General features: G+C 39.9%; 1 protein-coding gene across 2 annotated transcripts in view; it reads left to right on the top strand.

Annotated features, from left to right (window-relative positions):
- ARHGEF6 (Rac/Cdc42 guanine nucleotide exchange factor 6) overlaps positions 1 to 19,704 on the top strand; it is a 293,880-nt gene that overhangs the window by 74,369 nt on the left and 199,807 nt on the right. The window lies entirely within an intron of this gene.

The following is a 19,704-nucleotide window of genomic DNA, read 5'->3' as shown; positions in this document are numbered from 1 at the left end:
ATTCAAAGCTAAGACAACTGTTTCACCTTAATATGTCCCCTCTATCTACTAATTCTAGTCTATGTGGCACAGTACATAGTCCTTCCTGCTATTCTAAGAATCACCATGGCAGAATACAATACTAAGAGAGCCCATGTGCTAACTTCTTTTTTTTTAGCCCTAACCTCTTTAAGCAGACCTAAGTCTAAATGTCTCAGAGATGTGCTTGATAAATAACAAATCACAGGACTGCAGGAAACTGTCTGGCCATTTTGATTCTGGATAAGATTTCTTTTAACTCATTGCATACTTCCAACTGCTTACATTTTTCATGATAACATCCAGAAAGTGAAATCTAATTGTTCTTCAGTAATCTTTCTAGAACTTTCTTAGGTAACTTTATATTATTTTAAAAAGCAGGCCTTGCCTGTATTACAAAAAACATGATATATAGAAATATGTCATGACACAGATAAAATAGTGTTCAGTCATTCACAATAATGGATCTCTTCATTTTTCAGAAATATTTATTTACCCAAGGGCTCCTTTGAATAGTTAGCTCCTCCATGCATTTTTTATATATGTCTTTTATTGCTTTTCAATGCTTCAAAATTTATACTACTAATTAGTAAAATTATAGGCTCACTCTAAATAAATTAAAACATTACAAAAATATATAATGTAGATAATAAAAATTTCTCCCGCTTTTGCCCCATTTCCCAGATAACCACTGTTAGGAGCTTTTTCCTAAAGCATTTAAGATAAAATTTAGTTTGCAAACTTTTCTGTATTGTATGTTGAGTTAAAGCAGTAGTTTTCCACCTTTCTAATGCCGTGACACTTTAATACAGTTCCTCATATTGTGGTGACCCCCAACCATAAATTTATTTTTGTTGCTACTTCATAACTGTAATGTTGCTACTGTTATGTCTTAGGTGACCCCTGTGAAAGGGTTATTCACCACCAAAGGGGTCACGACGCACAGGTTGAGAACCTCTGGGTTAAAGGAAGAAGCACCTTCTTTAATGAATAAATGTTATCAACAGATTTATAATTATATATGTATGTGTAGACTTCTTAGCATTCTTTTATTACTGGGAGTCAAGACGTTTTTGTTGAACCCTCTCTGTGCTCTCTCCACTTCAGCCATACTGACCTCCTAGTTGCCTATGCCAGACAGGTACCTGCCTTACTTGTTGTCTCTTGCCCTGGAACACTGTCCTGATGGAATCACCATGATTGATTTCATCATTTTCTTCAGGTCTTTGCATACTTATCACCTCCGCAGTAGGGTCTTTCCTGGTGACCTGGAAGAAAATTGAACCCTATCCTCAGTGCCCCTGTACTCCTTCCTTGCTTTATATTTTTGTTTACCATTTTTCTCCATGTAACATAGTATATACATTTACTTATTCATTTCATTTAATGTCTTATCTTAAACAATTTTTGGCCAATTTTCATTAATTTATTTTTGTTACAGATGTTTCTCCTCCCCCCCAGACACCCCCCTCCCCTTCTCACCCCCCACCACCCTAGCACTCTTCTCTATGTCCATTGGTTATGTTCACATGCATAAAAGTTCTTCGGTTTATCTCATGCATTCCCCCGCCACGCTACTCTGAGGTTTGTCAGTCTGAACCATACTCTTTTCTATGTCTCTGGGTCTATTTCGCTCATCAGCCCACCTTGTTCATTATATTCCACAAATAAGTGAGATCATGTGGTATTTACCTTTCTCTGATTGGCTTATTTAGCTTAGCATAATACTCTTGAGATCCCTTCATGTCCTTTGAAAGGATAAGAGATCTTTCTTTCATACAGCTGCATAGTACTCCATTGTGTATATGTACCACAGCTTTTTTATCCACTCATCTATTCATGGACACTTGGGCTGTTTCCAAAAGTCAACAATTGCAAATAGTGCTGCTATGAACATAGGGGTACATATATTCTTTCTGATTGGTGTTTCAGGCTTCTTAGGGTATATTTATAAAAGTGAGATCACTGGGTCAAATGGGAATTCAATTTTTAATTTTTTGAAGAAACACCAAACTGTTTTTCATAGTGGCTGCACCAGTCCGCATTCCCACCAGCAGTGTACTAGAATCCCATTTTTTCTACACCCTCGCCAATACTTGTTGTTTGATGATTTGTTGATGGCGGCCATTCTGGCAAGTGTGAGATTGTTTTAATTTGCATCTCTGATGATTAGTGACATTGAGCATTACTTCATATATCTCCTGGCCATTTGTATATTCTTTTAAGAGAAGCATCTCTTTACGTCCTCTGCCCTTTTTTTCTTTGAAAACCTTTTATTTATTTATTTTTATTTTTAATTAATTAATTTATTTTTGTTACAGATGTTTCTCCTTTTCTCCCCACTGACACACTCCTCCTCCTCCCTCCCGGCCTTTTTCCCAGCTTTGTTGTCCATGCCCATTGGTTATGCAAACATGCAGATAAGTTCTGTAGTTTATCTCCTCCCCTCTTCTGAGGATTGTCAATCTATACCCTACTTCCACGTCTCTGGGACTACCCTGTTCTTCAGACTGTTATGTTCATTATATTCCACAAATAGGTGAGGTACTATGATACTTGTCTTTCCCTGTTTGGCTTGTTTCGCTTATGATAATACTTTCCAGGTCCCTCCATATCATCTGAAAGGATAAGAGATCTTTCTTTCTTACAGCTGCATAGTACTCCATTGTGTATATATACCATCGCTTTTTTATCCATTCGTCTACTGATGGACATTTGGGCTGTTTCCAGATCTTAGCTATTGTAAATAGTGCTGCTAAAAACATGGGGGTACATATATTCTTTCTGATTGGTGTTTCAGGCTTCTTAGGGTATATTTCTAGAAGTGGGAACACTGGGTCAAATAGCACTTTAATTTTTTTTTTTTTTTTTTTTTATGAATTTTTATTTATTTTTTTGTTACAGATATTTTACCTTTTTACCCCATTGGCACCCCCCACCCCACCCCCTCCACCCTGTCCCCGGCTTAGTTGTCCATGTCCATTGGTCATGCATACATGCATATAAGTTCTGTGGTTTATCTCTTCCCACCCCCCCACCCCCATCCCCTCTTCTGAGGGATGTCAGTCTGTGCCCTACTTCCATGTGTCTGGGTCTACTGTATTCCTCAGACTGTTATGTTCATTATATTCCGTATATAAGTGAGATCATGTGGTATTTGTCTTTTTCTGCTTGGCTTCTTTCACTTAGGATAATACTTTCCAGGACCCTCCATGTCGTCTCAAAGGATAAGAGATCTTTCTTTCTTACCGCTGCATAGTACTCCATTGTGTATATGTACCACAGCTTTTTTATCCATTCGTCTACTGGTGGACACTTGGGCTGTTTCCAGATCTTAGCTATTGTAAATAGTGCTGCTATGAACATGGGGGTACATATATTCTTCCTGATTGGTGTTTCAGGCTTCTTAGGGTATATTCCCAGCAGTGGGATCACTGGGTCAAATGGAAGTTCAATTTTTAATTTTTTGAGGTAGCACCATATTGTTTTCCATAGCGGCTGCACCAGTCTGCATTCCCACCAGCAGTGTATTAGAGTTCCCTTTTCTCCACACCCTCGCCAACACTTGTTGTTTGATGATTTGTTGATGGCGGCCATTCTGACAGGTGTGAGGTGATACCTCATTGTTGTTTTAATTTGCATCTCTCGGATGATTAGTGATGTTGAGCATTTCTTCATATGTCTCTTGGCCATTTGTATGTCCTGTTTGGAGAGGTGTCTATTCAGCTCCTCTGCCCATTTTTTAATTGGGTTCTTTGTCTTCCTTTTGTGGAGTTGTGTGAGCTCTCTGTATATATTGGAAATTAACCCCTTATCTGATACATCATTGGCAATGATGTTCTCCCATACAGTGGGTTGCCTTTCCATTTTGATGATCGTTTCTTTTGCTGTGCAGAAGCTTTTTAGTTTGATGTAGTCCCATGTGTTCATTTTCTCCTTTATTTCTGTTGCCTTAGGTGATGTATCAGTGAAAATTCTGCTCCGTATGATGTCCGAAATTTTGTTGCCTACATTTTCTTCTAGAATTTTTATGGATTCAAGGGTCACATTTAAGTCTTTTATCCATTTTGAGTTTATTTTTGTGTATGGTGTAAGTTGATGGTCGAGTTTCATTTTTTTGCATGTAGCTGTCCAATTTTCCCAACACCATTTATTAAAGAGGCTGTCTTTACTCCACTGTATGCTCTTGCCACCTTTGTCAAATATTAATTGAGCGTATTGCCTTGGGTCCATTTCTGGGTTTTCAGTTCTGTTCCACTGGTCTATATGCCTGTTCTTGTGCCAGTACCAAGCTGTTTTGGTTACAGTCGCTTTGTAGTATAACCTGATATCTGGTAATGTGATCCCTCCAACTTTGTTCTTCTTTTTCAAGATTGCTGTGGCTATTCGGGGTCTTTTTTGGTTCCATATGAACTTTTGAAGTATTTGTTCTAGTTCTATGAAATATGTCGTTGGTATTTTGATGGGGATTGCATTGAATCTATAGATTGCTTTGGGTAGTATGGACATTTTAATTATGTTAATTCTTCCAATCCATGAACAGGGTATGTTCTTCCACTTTTTTATATCTTCCTCTATTTCTTTTTTCAATGACCTGTAGTTTTCTGCAAATAGGTCCTTTACTTCTTTGGTTAAGTTTATTCCTAGGTATCGTAATTTTTTTGGAGCGATGGTAAATGGGATTGTTTTTTCAGTTTCTCTTTCTGTGAGTTCATCATTGATGTACAAGAATGCCGTCGATTTCTTGACGTTAATTTTGTATCCTGCTACTTTGCCAAATTCATTTATTAAGTCTAATAGATTTTTGATGGAGTCTTTAGGGTTTTCTATGTACAATATCATGTCATCTGCAAATAATGACAGTTTCACTTCCTCCTTTCCAATTTGGATCCCTTTTATTTTTTCTTCATGTCTGATTGCTGTGGGTAAGACTTCCAGTACAATGTTAAACAAGAGTGGCGAAAGTGGACATCCCTGTCTTGTTCCTGTTCTTAATGGAAATGTTTTTAGTTTCTGTCCATTGAGTATGATGTTGGCTGTAGGTCTTTCATATATGGCCTTTATTATGTCGAGATATGATCCCTCTATTCCTACATTGCTGAGCGTTTTTATCAGAAATGGATGCTGGATTTTGTCGAATGCTTTTTCAGCATCTATTGATATGATCATGTGGTTTTTATTCTTCATTTTGTTTATGTGGTGTATCACGTTTATTGATTTGCGAATATTGTACCAGCCTTGCATCCCTGGAATGAATCCCACTTGGTCATGGTGAATAATTTTTTTGATGTATTTCTGGATCCGATTTGCTAGTATTTTGTTCAGGATTTTGGCATCTATGTTCATCAGGGATATTGGCCTGTAGTTTTCTTTCTTCGTAGTGTCTTTTTCTGGTTTTGGAATTAGAATTATGCTGGCCTCATAGAACGTGTTTGGAAGTCTTCCTTCTTCTTGAATTTTTTGAAATAGTTTGAGGAGAATGGGTGTTAGTTCTTTTTTGAATGTTCGGTAAAACTCCCCCGTGAAACCATCTGGGCCTGGGCTTTTGTTTGCTGGGAGAGTCTTGATTACCTCTTCAATTTCCTTAGTTGTTATTGGTCTGTTCAAGTTTTCTATCTCTTCCGGGAATAGTTTTGGGAGACTGTGTGTTTCTAGAAATTTGTCCATTTCGCTGAGATTGTCGAATTTGTTGCCATATAGTTGTTCATAGTAGTTGTTAACGATCTTTTGTATTTCCGTGGTGTTGGTTGTTACTTCTCCTCTTTCATTTCTGATTTTGTGTATTTGGGTTCTCTCTCTTTGTTTCTTGGTGAGTCTAGCTAAGGGTCCATCAATCTTGTTTATCTTTTCGAAAAACCAGCTCTTTGTTTCATTGATCCTTTGAATTGTTTTTTTGGTCTCTATGTCATTTATTTCTGCTCTGATCTTTACTATTTCCTTCCTTCTACTTGCTCTGGGGTTTTCTTTTTGTTTGCTTTCTAATTCTTTAAGTTGTGAGGTTAGACAGTCAATTAGAAATTTTTCTTGTTTTTTGAGGTAGGCCTGTAGTGCTATGAACTTCCCTCTCAGAACTGCTTTCGCTGCATCCCATAGATTTTGTGTTGTTGTGTGTTCATTTTCATTGGTTTCCAGGAAGTTTTTGATTTCTTCCTTGATCTCCTCGGTGACCCATTCATTGTTTAATAACATGCTATTTAGCCTCCATGTGTTGAAATGTCTTTGCATGTTCTTGTTGCAGTTGATTTCTAGTTTCATGCCATTATGATCTGAGAAGATGCTTGATATGATTTCAATCTTCTTGAACTTGTAGAGATTTAGTTTGTGTCCTATCATGTGGTCTATCTTTGAGAATGTCCCATGTGCACTTGAGAAGAATGTGTATTCTGTAGTTTTGGGTTGTAATTCTCTGTAGATATCTATTAAATCCATTTGGTCTAGTGCTTCATTTAGAGTCTCTGTTTCCTTGCTAATTTTTTGCCTAGAGGATCTATCCAGTGCTGTCAACGGGGTGTTGAAGTCCCCAGCTATGATTGTATTGTTGTCGATTTCTCCTTGGAAGTCCTCCAGAAGATTTTTAATATATTTTGGTGCTCCTATATTGGGTGCATATATGTTTATCAAGGTTATATCTTCCTGTTGGATAGATCCTTTCAATATTATGTAGTGGCCGTCTTTGTCTCTAGTTATGGTCTTCATTTTGAAATCTATTTTATCAGATATGAGAATTGCTACCCCAGCTTTTTTTTGCTTTCCATTTGCTTGGAAAATTTTTTTCCATCCCTTCACTTTCAACCTATGTGAGTCTTTTGTTGAGAGATGGGTCTCTTGTAAACAACATATAGATGAGTCATGCTTTCTTATCCAATCAGCTACTCTGTGTCTCTTTATGGGAGCATTCAGTCCATTTACGTTTAAGGTGATTATTGATATGTACTTATTTATTGCCATTTTTGTTTAGTGTGGTTCTATTTTTGTTCCCATTTCTACTGCTAATTACAGCAGTCCTTTTAACATTTCTTGCAGTGCTGGTTTGGTGCTAATGTATTCCCTTAGCTTTTTTTTGTCTGGGAAGCTCTTTATTTGATCTTCTATTTTGAATGATAGCCTTGCTGGGTAGAGTAGTCTTGGATTCAGATTCTTGTTTTTCATGACTTTGATTACTTCATGCCATTCCCTTCTGGCCTGTAGTGTTTCTTGTGAGAAGTCAGCTGAGAGCCTTATGGGGTTCCCTTTGTAGGTAACCTGTTGCTTATCTCTTGCTGCTTTTAGGATTCTCTCTTTGTCTTTAATTTGTGGCATTTTAATTACTATGTGTCTTGGTGTGGGCCTGTTTGGGTTCTTCTTACTTGGGACTCTCTGTGCTTCTTGAACTTGAATGCCTTCTTCCTTCACCAAATTAGGGAAGTTTTCTCTCACTATTTTTTTGAATATATTCTCTATCCCTTGCTCCTTTTCTTCTTCTTCGGGGACTCCTATGATGCGAATATTATTACGTTTCCAGTTGTCCCATAGTTCTCTTAAGCTGTCTTCCTGTTTTTTAATAGTTTTTTCCTTTTGTTTTTCTGATTGGTTGATTTTTTCTACCCTGTCTTCTAATTCGCTGATCCGGTCCTCAGCTTCCCCTACTCTGCTTTTTAAACCTTCCAATGTGTTTTTCATTTCGGATATGTCATTTTTTATCTCTTCTTGTTGGTTTTTAATTTCCATTTGGCTTATTTTCAGTGTCTCTATGTCCTTACTCATGCTGTTCAGCTTCCTCAAGATCATGGCTCTGAATTCTAGCTCTGTTAACATGCCTAATTGCTCCACATTGATCTCATCTTCGGTGGAGGTGGTTTGCTCTTTCATTTGGCTTCTGTTTCTGTGTTTCACCATTTTAGCTATCACTCTGGGCTTTGGAGCCTGTCAAGTTCTCCCTGTGGGTGTTGGTGTTCTGCTGTTTGTGGCTCCCTCTCCTGTGTTTAGATGAGCGAGGGAGGACCCGCGTTGAACACCACTGTCAAGTCTTACTTTCCTGGTTAAAGTTGCCAGCCCAGGAAACGTACTGTTATCCTCTAGCTTTTTGCCTGGAAGCTAGCAGTCTAGGTTAATTGATGAGTTTTGGGTTGTCAGTTGATTGAAAAACTCCCTCTGGTGCTCAGCCAAGGGGCTTTCACGAGGGTGGGGCAGATGCTGGTCCTTAGTGAGCCTCAATTAACACTTCAATGGCCCACAGGGTGGGGTTGGATCTCCGAGGGAGGGGCTGCTGCCTCTCTCAGAGCCCTGGGAAGAAGCAATGTGGCCACCGTCCTGAGTGGCTGCACTCAGCCAAAGCTCCGAGAGCCCTCCAAACCCCGAGTGTCCCGACACAGTTCCAGTCCAGTCTGCCCTCCCTCTGCCGGAGCCCAAGGTGAGTGGCTGTGGCTATTTTAGCCTCTGTCCCGGCTGCGCTGTGGGGCCGCCTGGGAGTGTAACCCGCGGGCGCCGCTTATAGCTAAGGCCGCTGCCGAGCTGCCGACCGTGCGCTCCCAGCCCCGTCTCGCGCCTTCGCAAGCCTACCGGGATGGAGTCAGTGTCCCTCATTGTATGGTCCTCGCAAGCTGCTTTTCTGTTGGTTTTTCCCGTCGATTTGTCTGTGTTATAGTTGTAATTCCAGTTTGGTTCTGGGAGACGGTCTGTGTAGCTCCGTTCACTCCGCCGCCACTTTTCCAACTAATTTTTAATTTTTTGAGGTAACACCATATTGTTTTCCATAGTTGCTGCACCAGTCTGCATTCCCACCAGCAGTGTACTAGAGTCCCTTTATCTCCACACCGAACACTTGTTTGATGATTGTTGATGGTCCATTCTGATTGTGAGGTGATACCTCATTGTTGCTTAATTTGCTCTCTCCCTGAGTTATAGTGATGTTGAGCATTTTTTCATATGTCTCTTACCATTGTATGTCCTGTTTGAGAGGTATCATTTAGTTCCTCTGTCCATTTTTTATTTGTTTTTGTCTTCCTTTTGTTGATTGTATAAGCATTTCTGTATATTGGAAATTAACCCTTGTCTTTGAATCATTGGTAATTAGGCTCTCCCATAGAGTGGGTTGCCTTTCCATTTTGGTGGTTGTTTCTTTTGCTGTGCAGAACATTTTGAGTTTGATGTGGTCCCATGTGTTTATTTTCTCCTTTGTTTCTGTTGCCTAGGTGATGGATCAGTGAAAATTCTGCTGCGTATGAAGTCTGAAATTTTGTTGCGTACAGTTTCTTCTAGGATATTTATGGATTCATGAGTTACATTTAAGTCTTTTATCCATTTTGAGTTTATTCTTGTGTACGGTGTAAGTTGACGGTTTAGTTTCATTATTTTTGCATGTAGCTGTCCAATTTTCACAACACCATTTATTAAAGAAGCTGTCTTTACTCCATTGTATGCTCTTGCCACCTTTGCCAAATATTAATTGAGCATATTGCCTTGGATCTATTTCTGAGCTCTCTATTCTGTTCCATTGATCTGTGTGCCTGTTCTTGTGCCGGTACCAGGCTGTTTTGATCACAGTGGCTTTGTAGTATAACCTGAAATCTGGTAATGTGATCCCTCCAACTTTGTTCTTTTTTATTCCAGATTGCTGTGGCTATTCGAGGTCTTTTTTAGTTCCATATGACCTTTTGAAATATTTGTTCTAGTTTTGTGAAGTATGTCGTTGGTATTTTGATGGGGATTGCATTGAATCTATAGATTGCTTTGGGTAGTATGGACATTTTAATGATGTTAATTCTTCCAATCCATGAACAAGGTATGTGCTTCCACTTTTTTATATCTTCCTCTATTTCTTTTTTTCAATGACCTGTAGTTTTCTGTGAATACATCCTTCATTTCTTTGGTTAAGTTTATTTCCAGGTATCTTAAGTTTTTTGCCACAATCTTAACTGGGATTTTTTTTTAGTTTCTCTTTCTGTGAGTCCATCATTGGTGTATAAGAATGCCATTGATTTTTTGGTGTTAATTTTGTATCATGCTATGTTGCCAAATTCATTTATTAAGTCTAGTAAATTTTTGATGGAGTCTTTGGGGTTTTCTATGTATAGTATCATGTCACCTGCTAATAATGCCAGTCTCACTTCCCCCTTTCCAATTTGGATCCCTTTTATTTTTTCTTCATGTCTAATTGCTGTGGCTAGGACTTCCAGTACTATGTCAGATAAGAGTGAGGAAAGTGGGCATCCTTGTCTAGTTCCTGTTCTTAAGGAAATTGCTTTTAGTTTTGGCCCATTGAGTATGATGTTGGCTGTTGTCTGTCATATATGGCCTTTATTATGTCAAAATATGATCCCTCTATTCCCACATTGCTGAGCGTTTTTATCAGAAATGGATGCTGGATTTTGTCAAATGCTTTTTCAGCGTCTATGGATATGATCATATGATTTGTATCTTTAATTTTGTTTATGTGGTGTATCACATTTATTGATTTGTGAATATTGTGTCAGCCTTGCATCGCTGGGATGAATCGCACTTGGTAATGTTGAATAATTTTTTCGATGTATTGCTGGATCCAATTTGCTAGTATTTTGCTCAGGATTTTGGCATCTATGTTCATCAGGGATATTGGTCTGTAGTTTATATTCTTTGTAGTATCTTTTTCTGGGATTGCAATTAGAATTATGCTGGCCACATAAAACGAGTTTGGAAGTCTTCTTTCTTCTTGAATTTTTAAAATAGTTTGAGGAGAATGGGTGTTAGTACTTCTTTGAATGTTCTGTAAAACTCCCTCGTGAAGCCATCCGGGCCTGGGCTTTTGTTTGCTGGGAGAGTCTTGATTACCTCTTTAATTTCCTTAGTTGTTATTGGTCTGTTCATGTTTTCTAACTCTTCCCGGTCCAGTTTTGGGAGACTGTGTGTTTCTAGATTTTGTCCATTTCACTTAGATTGTCAAATTTGTTGCCATATAATTGTTCATAATATCTGTTTACAACTTTGTACTTCTGTGGTATCAGTTATTATTTCTCCTCTTTTATTTCTGATTTTGTATATTTGGGTTCGCTCTCTTTGTTTCTTGGTTAGTGTAGCTAATGGACCATCAATCTTGTTTATCTTTTTAAAGAAGCAGCTCTTTGTTTCATTGATCCTTTGAATTTGTTTTGTTTTTTTGTTTTTTTGTTTTTTTGGTCTCCATGTCATTTATTTCAGCTCTGATCTTTACTATTTCCTTCCTTCCACTTGCTCTGGGGTTTTATTTTTGCTTGGTTTCTAGTTCTTTAAGTTGTGAGGTTAGATAGTCTATTAGAAATTTTTCTTGCTGCTTGAGGTAGGCCTGTAGTGCTATGAATTTTCCTCTCAGAACTGCTCTCGCTGTATCCCATAGATTTTGTGTGGTTGTGTGTTCATTCTCATTGGTTTCCAGGAATTTTTTAGTATCGTCCTTGATCTCCATGGTAACCCATTCATTGTTCAATAACATGCTATTTAGCCTCCATGTGTTCAAATTTCTTTGCATGTTCTTGTTGCAATTGATTTATAGTTTAATGACATTGTGATCTAAGGAGATGCTTGATATGATTTAAATTTTCTTGAACTTGTGGAGACTTAGTTTTGTTTTTGTTTTTTTTAATCCTCACCCGAGGATATTTTTCCATTTTTTGTACAGAAAGAGTGGGAGGGAGAGAGAGGAAGGGAGAGAGAGAGAGAAACATCGATGTGAAGGGACACATCGAGTGGCTGCCACCCGCATGACCAACCAGGGACTGGGACAAACTGCTACCGAAGTATGTGCCCTTAGTGGGAACCAAACCCAGGTCTCTCCGGACCGCAGGTCGACGCTCTAACCGCTGAGCCAAACTGGCCAGGGCGAGACTTAGTTTTTATCCTAACATGTGGTCTATCTTTGAGAATGTCCTATGTGCACTTGAGAAGAATGTGAATTCTACGGTTTTGGGGTGTAATGCTCTCTCTCTCTCTCTCTCTCTCTCTCTCTCTCTCTCTCTCTCTCTCTATATATATATATATATATATATATATATATATATATATATATATAATCTATTTGATCTAGCCCTTTATTTAGAGTCTGTGTTTTCTTGTTAATTTTTTGTCTATAAGATCTTTCCAGTTATGTCAGCGAGGTATTGAAGACCCCTGCTATGATTGTATTGATGTTGATTTCTCCTTTGAAGTCTTCCAAAAGATTTTTAATATATGTTGGTGTTTCTAAATTGGGTGCATATATGTGTACCAAGGTTGTATCTTCCTGTTGGATTGATACTTTCAAAATTATGTAGTGTCCTTTTTTGTCTCTAGTTATGGTCTTCATTTTGAAATCTATGTTATCAGATATGAGTATTGCTACCCCAGCTTTTTTTGTTTCTGTGTGCTTGAAAGATTGTTTTCCATCTCTTCACTTTCAACTTAGTGAGTCTTTTGTTGTGAGGTGGGCTTCTTGTAAACGACGCATATGTGAGTCATGCATTCTTATCCAGTCAGCTACTCTATGTCTTTTTATCGGAATATTCAAACCATTCACATTTAAGGTGATAATTGATATGTACTTCTTTATTGCCATTTTTGTTTAGTGTGGTTCTATTATTCTTTCTATTCCTTCTACTAATTACAGCATTCATTGCATTTCTTGCAGTGATGGTTTGGTGTTAATATATTCCCTTAGCCTTTTTTTGTCAGGAAAGTTCTTTATTTGACTTTCTGTTTTGAATGACAGCCTTGCTGGATAGAGTAGTCTTGGATTCCGAGCCTTGTTTTTCATGACCTTGATTACTTCATGCCACTCACTTCTGGCCTCTGGTGTTTCTGTTGAGAAGTCAGCTAAGAGCCTTATGGGGTGTCCTTTGTAGGTACCTGTTGCTTATGTCTTGCTGCCTTTAGGATTCTCTCTTTGTCTTTAATTTTCAGCATTTTAATTACTATGTGTCTTGATGTGGGCCTCTTTTGGAATTTCTTACTTGGGGCTCTCTGTGCATCTTGAACTTCAATGCCTTCTTCCCTCACCAAGTCAGGAACGTTTTCTGTCACTATTTCTTCATATATATTTTCTAACCCTTGCCCATTTTCTTCCTCTTTGGGGACTTCTATGATGCGAATGTTATTACGTTTCCATTTTTCCCACAGTTCTCTTAAGCTCTCTTCCTGTTTTTTCATTGTTTTTTCCTTTTGTTTTTCTGATTGGTTGATTTTTTTTTACTTTGTCTTCTAATTCACTGATCCGGTCCTCAGCTTCCTCTACTCCGCCTGTTAGTACTTCCAATGTATTCATAATTTCTGCTATGTCATGCTTCATTTCCACTGGTTGGTTTTCAATATTTCTGTATCTTTACTCATGGTGCTGATGTTCTTACGCATGCTGTTGAGCTTCCTCGAGATCATGGCTCTGAACTGTACCTCTGATAATTTGCTTAGCTGAATTTCATTGATCTCATCTTCTTTTTTTTTTTTTTTTTTTTTTTATCCTCACCCGAGGATATTTTTCCATTTTTTTGTACAGATAGAGTGGGAGAGAGAGAGAGGAAGGGAGAGAGAAACAGAAACATCGACGTGAAGGGACACATCGAGTGGCTGCCACCCGCACGACCCACCAGGGCCGGGGACAAACTGCAACCGAGGTACATGCCCTTAGCGGGAACCGAACCCGGGTCTCTCCGGACCGCAGGCCGACGCTCTAACCGCTGAGCCAAACCGGCCAGGGCTGATCTCATCTTCGATAGAGTTCTCTTGCTCTTTCATTTTGGATTTATTTCTTTGTTTCACCATTTTGGCTATCTCAGTGGGTTTTGGAGCCTTCCAAATTTTCCCTGTGGGTGTTGGTATTCTGCTGTTTGTGTCTCCCTCTCCTAAGTTTGGATGACCCTGGGTGGGCTCATGTTAAACACCACTGTCAAATCTTACTTTCCTGGGTAGATTTGCAAGCTCAGGAAATGTTCAGTTATCCTCTTGCTTTTTCTTGGTTGTTAATAGTCTCAGTTACTCAGTGCATTTGAATGCAGCCCTGGCATTCTGCATAAGAGGATTTCCAGAGGGTGGGATAGATACTGGATATTCATGAGCCTCAATTTGCATTTCTTTGCCTCACCTGGGAAAGCCTGACTCTCTGAGGGGGGCTGCCGCTTTCCCCCATAGCTCTGGGAAGGAGAACACTGACTTCTGTCCTTTGTGGCTGCAACTGAGCAAAAAGTCCAAGTGCCCTCCATTCTCTGGTGTCCCCACAGAGTTCCAGCCCAGTCTGCCCTCCCTCTGTGGTTGCCCCCACGTGAGTGGCTGTGTCTATTTTAGTGCTCTGCCTGGTTCTCTGCTCTGTGGAGTGGGGTTGGTCTTTATTCTCCAGGAGCGCTGCTCACAGGTAAGACTGCTGCTGTCCATGGGCTCCCAGTTCACCACCTTCTTGTTCCTCTGTAGATCCTACCAGTGTCCCTGGTTATATCGTCCTGTCCTGCTGCTTTTCTCTGAAAATTTGTCTTTATTTTAATTGTAATTCCCATTTGGTCCTGGGAGATCCTCTGTGTAGCTTCTATTCACTCTGCCTCCATTTTTCACATCTTCTGTGCCTCTCTTGTGCGCTGCTGGGTCGCACAGGCCTTCTTGGTGTCCCAGCACTCTGCAGGTCCTATAGGTAAGTGGATCACACTGTCCCTTTGGGACTGGTCTCTATGCCAATGTTATGGGCTGCTGGGTCGCACAGGCCTCTCTGGTGCTTCAGCACCCTGCAGGTCCAGTGGGTAATTGGATGGCACATTCCCTGCTGGGTCACACAGGCCTCTCAGGTGCTTCAGTACCCTGCTGGTTTCCCGGGTAACTGAATGGCACAGTCCCTGCTGGGTTGCGCAGGACTCTCTGGACTTCAGCACCCCACAGGCCCTGTGGGTAACTAGATCACACACTCCCTGCTGGGTCGTACAGGCCTCTCTGGTGCTTCAGCACCATGCAGGTCCTGGGGGTAACTAGATTGCACAGTCAATTCTGGGTTGCACAGGCCTCTCTGGTACTTTAGCACCCCCAAGTCCCTTGAGTAATTAGATTGCACAGTCCTTGCTGGGTCACAGAGGCCTCTCTTGTGCCCCCGAACCCTGCAGGTCTAGTAGGAGGGCAGCTGGATAGCACCAGTCTCTCTTGGACTTAGGCTTCCCACTGCTCTTGTAAGCTACTGGACTACACAGGCCTCTGGGGAGCCCCAGGTACTGCTGCTGGTGGCTGGGAAGTTCTGCTGCCCTGTGGGGCTCAAGTCCTGCTCAGCTTTTGTTGTAGTTTTTGGGGATGGGTCTCAGGTGCTGGTCTGTGCTTCTGCTGCCTGGGGATGGATGTCTGCTGCCCAGCCTCTGTTGCTGGGGGTACATCTTGACTCTGATCAGGCTGCTACTATGGGGGATGGTGCTTGGCTTCGGGCTGTCTGAGGCTTCCATGACTGGCACCTTGGAAGCTCCACTACTGTGCACTGGTCTTTGTTGACACAGAGTGTCCACTGGTCTGATAGTGCCAGGTGCACTGGTGGGCTTAGGTTGCTGGGCCCTAGCTGCTCCCACTGCCTCCTCCCAGGGAGGACCTGGGATCTTTCAAAGTGGTGGGACCTCCCCGAGGCACAGGGAGAAGTGCCCTGAAGGGCCGCTTACCATGGTAGCTGGATGCTCCCATTCACAGCACAGGAACTTTCTGCTCTGTGTCTCTGCACTGCTCGGATATGGTCATCCATCTTCATGTCCACTCACACTCTTTCACACACTCGCTCACTCTTTCACACACTCGCCCTCTCTCTGGTCCTGCCTGCTGCCATCTTTGGAAGATCTCAGCTATTTTAAATAGTTCTGCTATGACCATAGGGGTGCATATATTCTTTCTGATTGGTGTTTCAGGCTTATTAGGATATATTTCTAAAAGTGAGACCACTGGGTCAAATGGCACTTCCATTTTTAATTTCTTTTATTTTATTAATTTCTTTTTGTTACAAAAGTTTCTCCTTTTTTTCCCATTGACACCCTGCTCCCCTTCACCCACATCCCATCCCCAGCTTTGTTGTCCATGTCCATTGGTATGTGTACATGCATATAAGTTTTGTGGTTTATCTCTTTCCTCCCCGCATCCCCTCTTCTGAGCGTTGTCAGTCTGTACTCTACTTCCACATCTCTGGGTCTACCCTGTTCTTCAGACTCTTATGTTCATTATATTCCACAAATACGTGAGATCACATGATATTTGTCTTTCTCTGCTTGGCATGTTTCACTTAAGATAATACTCTCCAGGTCCCTCCATGTTGTCTAAAAGGATAAGAGATCTTTCTTTCTTACAGCTGCATAGCCATCCATTGTGTATATATATGTACCACACTTTTTTATCTATTTGTCTACTGATGGATACTTGGGCTGTTTCCAGATCTTAGCTATTGAAAGAAGTGCTGCTATGAACATGGGTGCACATACATTCTTTCTGATTGGTATTTCTGGCTTCTTAGGGTATATTCTGAGAAGTGGGATCACTGGGTTAAATAGAAACTCAATTTTTAATTTTTTGAGGTAACACAATATTGTTTTCCATAGTGACTGCACCAGTCTGCATTCACACCAGCAGTGTACTAGAGTCCCCTTTTCTCCACACCCTCGCCAACACTTGTTGTTTGATGATTTTTTTTATGAATTTTTATTTATTTTATTGTTACAGATATTTTACCTTTTTACCCCATTGGCACCCCCCACCCCACCCCACCTCCGCCCCGTCCCCGGCTTAGTTGTCCATGTTCATTGGTCATGCATACATGCATATAAGTTCTGTGGTTTATCTCTTCCCACCCCCCCCACCCCCCATCCCCTCTTCTGAGGGATGTCAGTCTGTGCCCTACTTCCATGTGTCTGGATCTACTGTATTCCTCAGACTGTTATGTTCATTATATTCCGTATATAAGTGAGATCATGTGGTATTTGTCTTTTTCTGCTTGGCTTCTTTCACTTAGGATAATACTTTCCAGGTCCCTCCATGTCGTCTCAAAGGATAAGAGATCTTTCATTCTTACCGCTGCATAGTACTCCATTGTGTATATGTACCACAACTTTTTTATCCATTCGTCTACTGGTGGACACTTGGGCTGTTTCCAGATATTAGCTATTGTAAATAGTGCTGCTATGAACATGGGGGTACATATATTCTTCCTGATTGGTGTTTCAGGCTTCTTAGGGTATATTCCCAGCAGTGGGATCACTGGGTCAAATGGAAGTTCAATTTTTAATTTTTTGAGGTTGCACCATATTGTTTTCCATAGCGGCTGCACCAGTCTGCATTCCCACCAGCAGTGTATTAGAGTTCGCTTTTCTCCACACCCTCACCAACACTTGTTGTTTGATGATTTGTTGATGGCGGCCATTCTTACAGGTGTGAGGTGATACTTCATTGTTGTTTTAATTTGCATCTCTCTGATGATTAGTGATGTTGAGCATTTCTTCATATGTCTTTTGGCCATTTGTATGTCCTGTTTGGAGAGGTGTCTATTCAGCTCCTCTGCCCATTTTTTAATTGGGTTCTTTGTCTTCCTTTTGTGGAGTTGTATGAGCACTCTATATATATTGGAGATTAACCCCTTATCTGATACATCATTGGCAATGATGTTCTCCCATACAGTGGGTTGCCTTTCCATTTTGATGATAGTTTCTTTTGCTGTGCAGAAGCTTTTTAGTTTGATGTAGTCCCATGTGTTCATTTTCTCCTTTATTTCTGTTGCCTTAGGTGATGTATCAGTGAAAATTCTGCTGCGTATGATGTCCGAAATTTTGTTGCCTACATTTTCTTCTAGAATTTTTATGGATTCAAGGGTCACATTTAAGTCTTTTATCCATTTTGAGTTTATTTTTGTGTATGGTGTCAGTTGATGGTCTAGTTTCATTTTTTTGCATGTAGCTGTCCAATTTTCCCAACACCATTTATTAAAGAGGCTGTCCTTAGTCCACTGTATGCTCTTGCCACCTATGTCAAATATTAATTGAGCATATTGCCTTGGGTCCATTTCTGGGTTTTCAGTTCTGTTCCACTGGTCTATATGCCTGTTCTTGTGCCAGTATGAGGCTGTTTTGGTTACAGTTGCTTTGTAGTATAACCTGATATCTGGTATTGTGATCCCACCTACTTTATTCTTCTTTTTCAAGATTGCTGTGGCTATTCGGGGTCTTTTTTGGTTCCATATGAACTTTTGAAGTATTTGTTCTAGTTCTATGAAATATGTCGGTATTTTGATGGGGATTGCATTGAATCTGTAGATTGCTTTGGGTAGTATGGACATTTTAATGATGTTAATTCTTCCAATCCATGAACAGGGTATGTTCTTCCACTTTTTTATATCTTCCTCTATTTCTTTTTTCAATGACCTGTAGTTTTCTGCAAATAGGTCCTTTACTTCTTTGGTTAAGTTTATTCCTAGGTATCGTAATTTTTTTGGCGCGATGGTAAATGGGATTGTTTTTTCAGTTTCTCTTTCTGTGAGTTCATCATTGGTGTACAAGAATGCCGTCAATTTCTTGACATTAATTTTGTATCCTGCTACTTTGCCAAATTCATTTATTAAGACTAATAGATTTTTGATGGAGTCTTTAGGGTTTTCTATGTACAATATCATGTCATCTGCAAATAATGACAGTTTCACTTCCTCCTTTCCAATTTGGATCCCTTTTATTTTTTCTTCATGTCTGATTGCTGAGGCTAGGACTTCCAGTACAATGTTAAATAAGAGTAGCGAAAGTGGACATCCCTGTCTTGTTCCTGTTCTTAATGGAAATGTTTTTAGTTTCTGTCCATTGAGTGTGATGTTGGCTGTACGTCTTTCATATATGGCCTTTATTATGTCAAGATATGATCCTTCTGTTTCTACATTGCTGAGCATTTTTTTTTCAGAAATGGATGCTGGATTTTGTCGAATGCCTTTTCAGCATCTATTGATATGATCATGTGGTTTTTATTCTTCATTTTGTTTATGTGGTGTATCACGTTTATTGATTTGCGAATATTGTACCAGCCTTGCATCCCTGGAATGAATCCCACTTGGTCATGGTGAATAATTTTTTTGATGTATTTCTGGATCCAATTTGCTAATATTTTGTTCAGGATTTTGGCGTCTATGTTCATCAGGGATATTGGCCTGTAGTTTTCTTTCTTTGTAGTGTCTTTTTTCTGGTTTTGGAATTAGAATTATGCTGGCTTCATAGAACATGTTTGGAAGTCTTCCTTCTTCTTGAATTTTTTGAAAGAGTTTGTGGAGAATGGGTGTTAGTTCTTTTTTGAATGTTCGGTAAAACTCCCCCGTGAAGCCATCTGGGCCTGGGCTTTTGTTTGCTGGGAGAGTCTTGATAACCTCTTCAATTTCCTTAGCTGTTATTGGTCTGTTCAAGTTTTCTATCTCTTCCGGGAATAGTTTTGGGAGACTGTGTGTTTCTAGAAATTTGTCCATTTCGCTTAGATTGTCGAATTTGTTGCCATATAGTTGTTCGTAGTAGTTGTTAACGATCTTTTGTATTTCCATGGTGTTGGTTGTTACTTCTCCTCTTTCATTTCTGATTTTGTGTATTTGGGTTCTCTCTCTTTGTTTCTTGGTGAGTCTAGCTAAGGGTCCATAAATCTTGTTTATCTTTTCGAAAAACCAGCTCTTTGTTTCATTGATCCTTTGAATTGTTTTTTTGGTCTCTATGTCATTTATTTCTGCTCTGATCTTTACTATTTCCTTCCTTCTACTTGCTCTGGGGTTTTCTTTTTGTTTGC

Source organism: Molossus molossus, unplaced genomic scaffold (genome assembly GCF_014108415.1).
Source record: "Molossus molossus isolate mMolMol1 unplaced genomic scaffold, mMolMol1.p scaffold_m16_p_2, whole genome shotgun sequence".
Taxonomy (NCBI): domain Eukaryota; kingdom Metazoa; phylum Chordata; class Mammalia; order Chiroptera; family Molossidae; genus Molossus; species Molossus molossus.
Note: the sequence above shows the minus strand (reverse complement) of the source record. Positions and strands in the feature narration are given on the sequence as shown.